This window comes from Arachis hypogaea, chromosome 6, assembly GCF_003086295.3.
Source record: "Arachis hypogaea cultivar Tifrunner chromosome 6, arahy.Tifrunner.gnm2.J5K5, whole genome shotgun sequence".
NCBI classification, from domain to species: Eukaryota; Viridiplantae; Streptophyta; class Magnoliopsida; order Fabales; family Fabaceae; genus Arachis; species Arachis hypogaea.
Window position 1 is genome coordinate 28,110,078 of NC_092041.1, and position 6,986 is coordinate 28,117,063.

Sequence of the window (6,986 nt, forward strand, 5' to 3'; positions counted from 1 at the left end):
TAAGATTCACAAGATGACCATAGCTTGCTTCATACCAACAATCTCCGTGGGATCGACCCTTACTCGCGTAAGGTTTATTACTTGGACGACCCAGTGCACTTGCTGGTTAGTTGTGCGAAGTTGTGATAAAGAGTTGAGATTACAATTGTGCGTACCATGTTGATGGCGCCATTGATGATCACAATTTTGTGCACCAAGTTTTTGGCGCCGTTGCCGGAGATTGTTTGAGTTTGGACAACTGACGGTTCATCTTATTGCTTAGATTAGGTATTTTTCAGAATTTTTAAGAATGAATTCTAGTGTTTCAAGGTGATGTTCTCATCATCACCAAAGCTGATTGATCTTCATCAATTTAGCTCTTGAATGTAATGTCCTGCTGAAGCTTGGCTAGCCATGTCTAATTTCTTTACACTGAAGCTTTAGACTAACATTGCATGATTCCTGGAATTCTCATTAAAAATTTTGAATTTCTTTATTTTATTTTCCATATAATTTTCGAAAAAACCAAAAAAAATTACAAAATCATAAAAACTAAAAATATTCTATGTTTTTTTTGTTAAGTCTAGTGTCTCATTTTAAGTTTGGTGTCAATTGCATGTTTCTGTTCTTCTTGCATTTTTCATGTGTCTTCAGTGATCTTCAAGTTGTTCTTGATGATTTACTTGCTCTGATCTTTAAATTCTCTTGTCTTGAGTGTTTTGTTGTTTCTCATATGCATTCTCAACTTGTTAGTGTCAATAGTATACAAACATTTAAGTTTGGTGTCTTGCATGCATTGCTTATTTGATTTCAGTTGCATTTTGATTATTTCTCATTATTAAAAATCCAAAAAAATTTTAAATTTGTGTCTTTTAAAGTCAATAATACAGAGAATTGAAGATTCAGAACATACTGCAGAGGAATTACACAGAAAAAGCTGGGCGTTCAAAACGCCCAATGAAGAAGGAAAACTGGCGTTTAAACGCCAGCCAGGGTGCCTGGCTGGGCGTTTAACCCCAAAAGGGGTGAGTTTTGGGCGTTAAACACCAGAATGTGCACCATTCTGGGCGTTTAACGCCAGGATGGCACAAGAGGGAAGATTTTGTTTTTAATGCCAAATTTTTTTCAAGTTTTCAAAATTTTTCAAAATCAAATCTTTTTCAAATCATATCTTTTCAATCATATATTTTCAAAATCAATTTCTTTCCATTTTCAAAAATACTTGCTAACAATTAATGATTTGATTCAACATTTCAAGTATGTTGCCTTTTCTGTTGAGAAAGGTTTAATGGTTGAATCATATCTTTTCTTGTTTGCAAAGTCATTAATTTTCAAAATCAAATCTTTTTAAATTGTTTTTCAAATCATATCTTCTCAATCACATCTTTTTAAAACCATAACTTTTCAATCATATCTTCTTAAATCACATCTTTTTCAAAATAGTTTTCAATCATATCTTTTTAATTTCTTATTTCAAAATCTTTTTCAAAAATCACTTTATTTCTTTTCCACTCTTAGTTTTCGAAAATCAATTAGTATTTTTCAAAATATTTTTAAAATCTTTTTAATTTATTTTCGAAAATTTCTTCCCCTCTTCTCACATCCTTCTATTTATGGACTAACACTCCTCCTCAATGCACAATTCGAACTCTGTCTTTCTAAGTTCGAATTCTTCTACCTCTTCCTTCTATTTTTCTTTTCCTCTGACACCTCAAGGAATCTCTATACTGTGACATAGAGGATTCCATATTTCCTTGTTCTCTTCTCTTTCATATGAGCAGGAGCAAAGACAAAAGCATTCTTGTTGAGGCTGACCCTGAACCTGAAAGGACCTTGAAGCGAAAGCTAAGAGAAGCTAAAGCACAATTCTCTGTAGAGGACCTAACAGAAATCTTCAAAGAAGAAGACATGGCAGCCGAAAACAACAACAATGCCAACAATGCAAGGAAGGTGCTGGGTGACTTTATTGCACCTACTCCCGACTTCTATGGGAGAAGCATCTCTATCCCTGCCATTGGAGCAAACAACTTTGAGCTTAAGCCTCAATTAGTTTCTCTAATGCAACAGAATTGCAAGTTTCATGGACTTCCATTGGAAGATCCTCATCAGTTTTTAGTTGAATTCTTGCAAATTTGTGACACTGTCAAGACCAATGGGGTTGACCCTGAGGTCTACAAACTTATGCTATTCCCTTTTGCTGTAAGAGACAGAGCTAGGATATGGTTGGACTCACAACCTAAAGAAAGCCTGAACTCTTGGGAAAAGCTAGTCAATGCCTTCTTAGCAAAGTTCTTTCCACCTCAAAAATTGAGTAAGCTTAGAGTGGAAGTCCAAACCTTCAGACAGAAGGAAGGTGAATCCCTCTATGAAGCTTGGGAAAGATACAAACAATTGATCAGAAAGTGTCCTTCTGACATGCTTTCTGAATGGAGCATCATAGGTATCTTCTATGATGGTCTGTCTGAACTGTCCAAAGATGTCATTGGATTGTTCTGCTGGAGGCTCTCTTCATCTGAAGAAGACACCTGCAGAAGCTCAAGAACTGATTGAAATGGTTGCAAATAACCAATTCATGTACACTTCTGAAAGGAATCCTGTGAACAATGGGACGAATCAGAAGAAAGGAGTTCTTGAGATTGATACTCTGAATGCCATATTAGCTCAGAACGAAATATTGACTCAGCAAGTCAATATGATTTCTCAAAGTCTGTCTGGAATGCAAGCTGCACCAGGCAGTACTAAGGACACTTCATCTGAAGAAGAAGCTTATGATCCTGAGAACCCTTCAATGGAATAGGTGAATTACATGGGAGAACCCTATGGAAACACCTATAATCCTTCATGGAGAAATCATCCAAATCTCTCATGGAAGGATCAACAGAGACCTCAACAAGGTTTCAACAACAATAATGGTGGAAGAAACAGGTTTAGCAATGGCAAGCCTTTTCCATCATCTTCTCAGCAGCAGACAGAGAATTCTAAGCAGAGCCACTCTGACTTAGCAACCATGGTCTCTGATCTAATCAAAACCACTCAAAGTTTCATGACTAAAACAAGGTCCTCCATTAGAAACTTGGAGGCACAAGTGGGTCAGCTGAGTAAGAAAGTTACTGAACTCCCTCCTAGTACTCTTCCAAGCAATACAGAAGAGAATCCAAAAGGAGAGTGCAAGGCCATCAACATGGCCGAATTTGGAAAGGAGAAAGAGGTAGTGAATGCCACTGAGGAAGACCTCAATAGACGTCTACTGGCCTCCAATGAGTTCCATAATAAGGAACCATGGGAATCTGAGGCTCACACTGAGACCATAGATATTCCATTGGATTTACTCCTGCCATTCATGAGCTCTGATGAGTATTCTTCCTCTGAAGAGGATGAAGATGTCACTGAAGAGCAAGTTGCCAAGTACCTTGGAGCAATCATGAAGCTAAATGACAAGTTATTTGGTAATGAGACTTGGGAGGATGAACCCCCTTTGCTCACCAAAGAACTGGATAACTTGACTAGGCAGAGATTACCTCAAAAGAGACAGGACCCTGGGAAGTTCTTAATACCTTGTACAATAGGCACCATGACCTTCAAGAAGGCTCTGTGTGACCTAGGGTCAAGCATAAACCTCATGCCTCTCTCTGTAATAGAGAAGCTAGGGATCTTTGAGGTACAAGCTGCAAAAATCTCAATAGAAGATGGCAGACAATTCAAGAAAACAAGCTTATGGACTTGTAGAAGATGTTCTGGTAAAGATTGAAGACCATTACATCCCTGCTGATTTTGTAGTCCTAGAGACTGGGAAGTGTATGGATGAATCCATCATCCTTGGCAGACCCTTGCTAGCCACAGCAAAGGCTGTGATTGATGTTGACAGAGGAGAATTGATCATTCAAGCGAATGAAGAATCCCTTGTGTTTAAGGCTCAAGGATATCCCTCTGTAACCATGGAGAGGAAGCATGAAGAGCTTCTCTCAAAACAGAGTCAAACAGAGCCCCCCACAGTCAAACTCTAAGTTTGGTGTTGGGAGGCCACAACCAAACTCTAAGTTTGGTGTTGAACCCCCACATTCAAACTCTAAGTTTGGTGTTGGGAGGTTCCAACATTGCTCTGAGTATCTGTGAGGCTCCATGAGAGCCCACTGTCAAGCTACTGACATTAAAGAAGCGCTTGTTGGGAGGCAACCCAATGTTATATTTATCTATTTTTCCTTTGCTATTTTATGTTTTCTGTAGGTTGATGATCATGGGAAGTCACAAAATCAATTGAAAAAGCAAAAATAGAATGAAAAATAGAAAGAAAAATAGCACACCCTGGAGGAAAACCTTGCTGGCGTTTAAACGCCAGTAAGGGCAGCAATTGGGCGTTTAACGCCCAGTCTGGCACCATTCTGGGCGTTTAACGCCAGAAAGGGGCACCAGACTGGCGTTGAACGCCAGGAAAGGGCAAGAAGTTGGCGTTAAACACCAGAAATGGTCACCAGCCCGGCGTTTAACGCCAGAATTGGCATAAAGAGCATTTTTGCTCGCCACTTGGTGCAGGGATGAATTTTCCTTGACGCCTCAGGATCTGTGGACCCCACAGGATCCCCACCTACCCCACCACTCTCTCTCTTCTTCACCATTCAAATTCAAACCACTTTCCCTCCCAAACCCACCCTCACATGACCGAACCATACACCCCCTCTCCACTCCTATATAAACCCATCTTCACTCCTTCATTTTCACACAACCCACACACTACTTCTCCCCCTTGGCCGAACCACAATGCCTCCTCCATCTCCACAATTTCTTCTTCTTCTACTCTCTTCTTTCTTCTTTTGCTCGAGGACGAGCAAACCCTCTAAGTTTGGTGTGGTAAAAGCATTGCTTTTTGTTTTTCCATAACCATTTATGGCATCTAAGGCCGGAGAAACCTCTAGAAAGAGGAAAGGGAAGGCAAAAGCTTCCACCTCCGAGTCATGGGAGATGGAGAGATTCATCTCAAGGGTGCATCAAGACCACTTCTATGAAGTTGTGGCCAAGAAGAAGGTGATCCCCGATGTTTCTTTTCAAACTCAAAAAAGGTCAACTTTAATCAAAGGTTAGACCAAGTCCTCATGGATATCTGTGTGGAAGGAGCTCAATGCAAATAGGAGATCCCACTCATAGACATGAGCATGAGGAAACTCCTCATCATGAAATCCCTGAGATGCCTCAAGGGATGCACTTTCCTCCACAAAACTATTGGGAGCAAATCAACACCTCTCTAGGAGAATTGAGTTCCAACATGGGACAACTAGGGGTGGAGCACCAAGAACATTCCATCCTCCTCCATGAAATTAGAGAAGATCAAAGAATCATGAGAGAGGAGCAACAAAGGCAAGGAAGAGAAATTGAGGAGCTCAAGCACTCCATAAGATCTTCAAGAGGAAGAACAAGCCGCCATCACTAAGGTGGACCCGTTCTTTAATCTCCTTGTTCTTTATTTTTCTGTTTTTCGAAAAATCATGCTTATGTTTATCTATGTTTGTGTCTTATGATCATTAGTGTCTTAGTGTCTATGCCTTAAAGTTATGAATGTCCTATGAATCCATCACCTTTCCTAAATGAAAAATGTTCTTAATTGAAAAAGAGAAGAATTGCATGAATTTTAAATTTTATAACAGATTAATTATTTTGATGTGGTGGCAATATTTTGGTTTCTAAATGTATGCTTGAACAGTGCATAAATCTTTTGAATTTGTTGTTCATGAATGTTGGCTCTTGAAAGAATGATGAAAAAGAAGACATGTTACTGAGGATCTAAAAAATCATAAAAATGATTCTTGAAGCAAGAAAAAGCAGTGAATACAAAAAAGAGAGAGAGAGAAAAATGAAAAAAAAGAGAGAGAGAAACGAAAAAAAGCGCCAAAAACTTAGTGCACGAAATTGCAATCACACTTTTGCAATTCCGCACAACTAACCAGCAAGTGCACTGGGTCATCCAAGTAATACCTTACGTGAGTAAGGGTCGATCCCACGGAGATTGTTGGCTTGAAGCAAGCTATGGTTATCTTGTAACTCTTAGTCAGGATATCAATAATTCTCAGGTTTAATTGTGAAAAGTAAAAGAACATGAAATAAATACTTGTGTTTTGCAATAATGGAGAACAGGTTGAGGTTTTGGAGATGCTCTATCTTTTGAATCTCTGCTTTCCTACTGTCTTCTTCTTCATGCACGCAAGGCTCTTTCCATGGCAAGCTGTATGTAGGGTTTCACCGTTGTCAATGGCTACCTCCCATCCTCTCAGTGAAAATGTTCAACGCGCTCTGTCACAGCACGGCTAATCATCTGTCGATTCTCAATCAGGTTGGAATAGAATCCAGTGATTCTTTTGCGTCTGTCACTAACGCCCAGCCCTCAGGAGTTTGAAGCTCGTCACAGTCATTCAATCCTTGAATCCTACTTAGAATACCACAGACAAGGTTTAGACCTTACAGATTCTCTTGAATGCCGCCATCAATTCTAGCTTATACCATGAAGATTCTGATTAAGGAATCTAAGAGATATCCACTCAATCTAAGGTAGAATGGAGGTGGTTGTCAGGCACACATTCATAGGTGAGAATGATGATGAGTGTCACGGATCATCACATTCATTAAGTTGAGGAGCAAGTGATATCTTAGAATGGAAGCAAGCGTGATTGAATGAAAAACAGTAGTAATTGCATTAATCCATCAAGACAGAGCAAAGCTCCTCACCCCCAACCATGGGGTTTAGAGACTCATGCCGTAGAAGATACAATAACAAACGTGTAATGCATCATGAGGTGAAGATACAATGTCAAAAGGTCCTATTAATAGTGAACTAGTAACCTAGGGTATACAGAAATGAGTAAATGACGTAAAAATCCACTTCCGGGGTCCACTTGGTGTGTGCTTGGGCTGAGCATTGAAGCTTTTCATGTGTAGAGACTTTTCCTGGAGTTAAACGCCAGCTTTTGTGCCAGTTTGGGCGTTTAACTCCAATTTTTGTGCCAGTTCCGGTGTTAAACACC

General features: G+C 39.6%; 1 non-coding gene across 1 annotated transcript; it reads right to left on the reverse strand.

Annotated features, from left to right (window-relative positions):
- Nucleotides 1-2,292: 2,292 nt before the first annotated feature.
- Nucleotides 2,293-2,400, reverse strand: LOC112700137 (small nucleolar RNA R71). Its single transcript, XR_003153055.1, has one exon. It is a non-coding gene; the product is annotated as a small nucleolar RNA R71 (small nucleolar RNA).
- Between the last annotated feature and the right edge of the window lie 4,586 nt (nucleotides 2,401-6,986).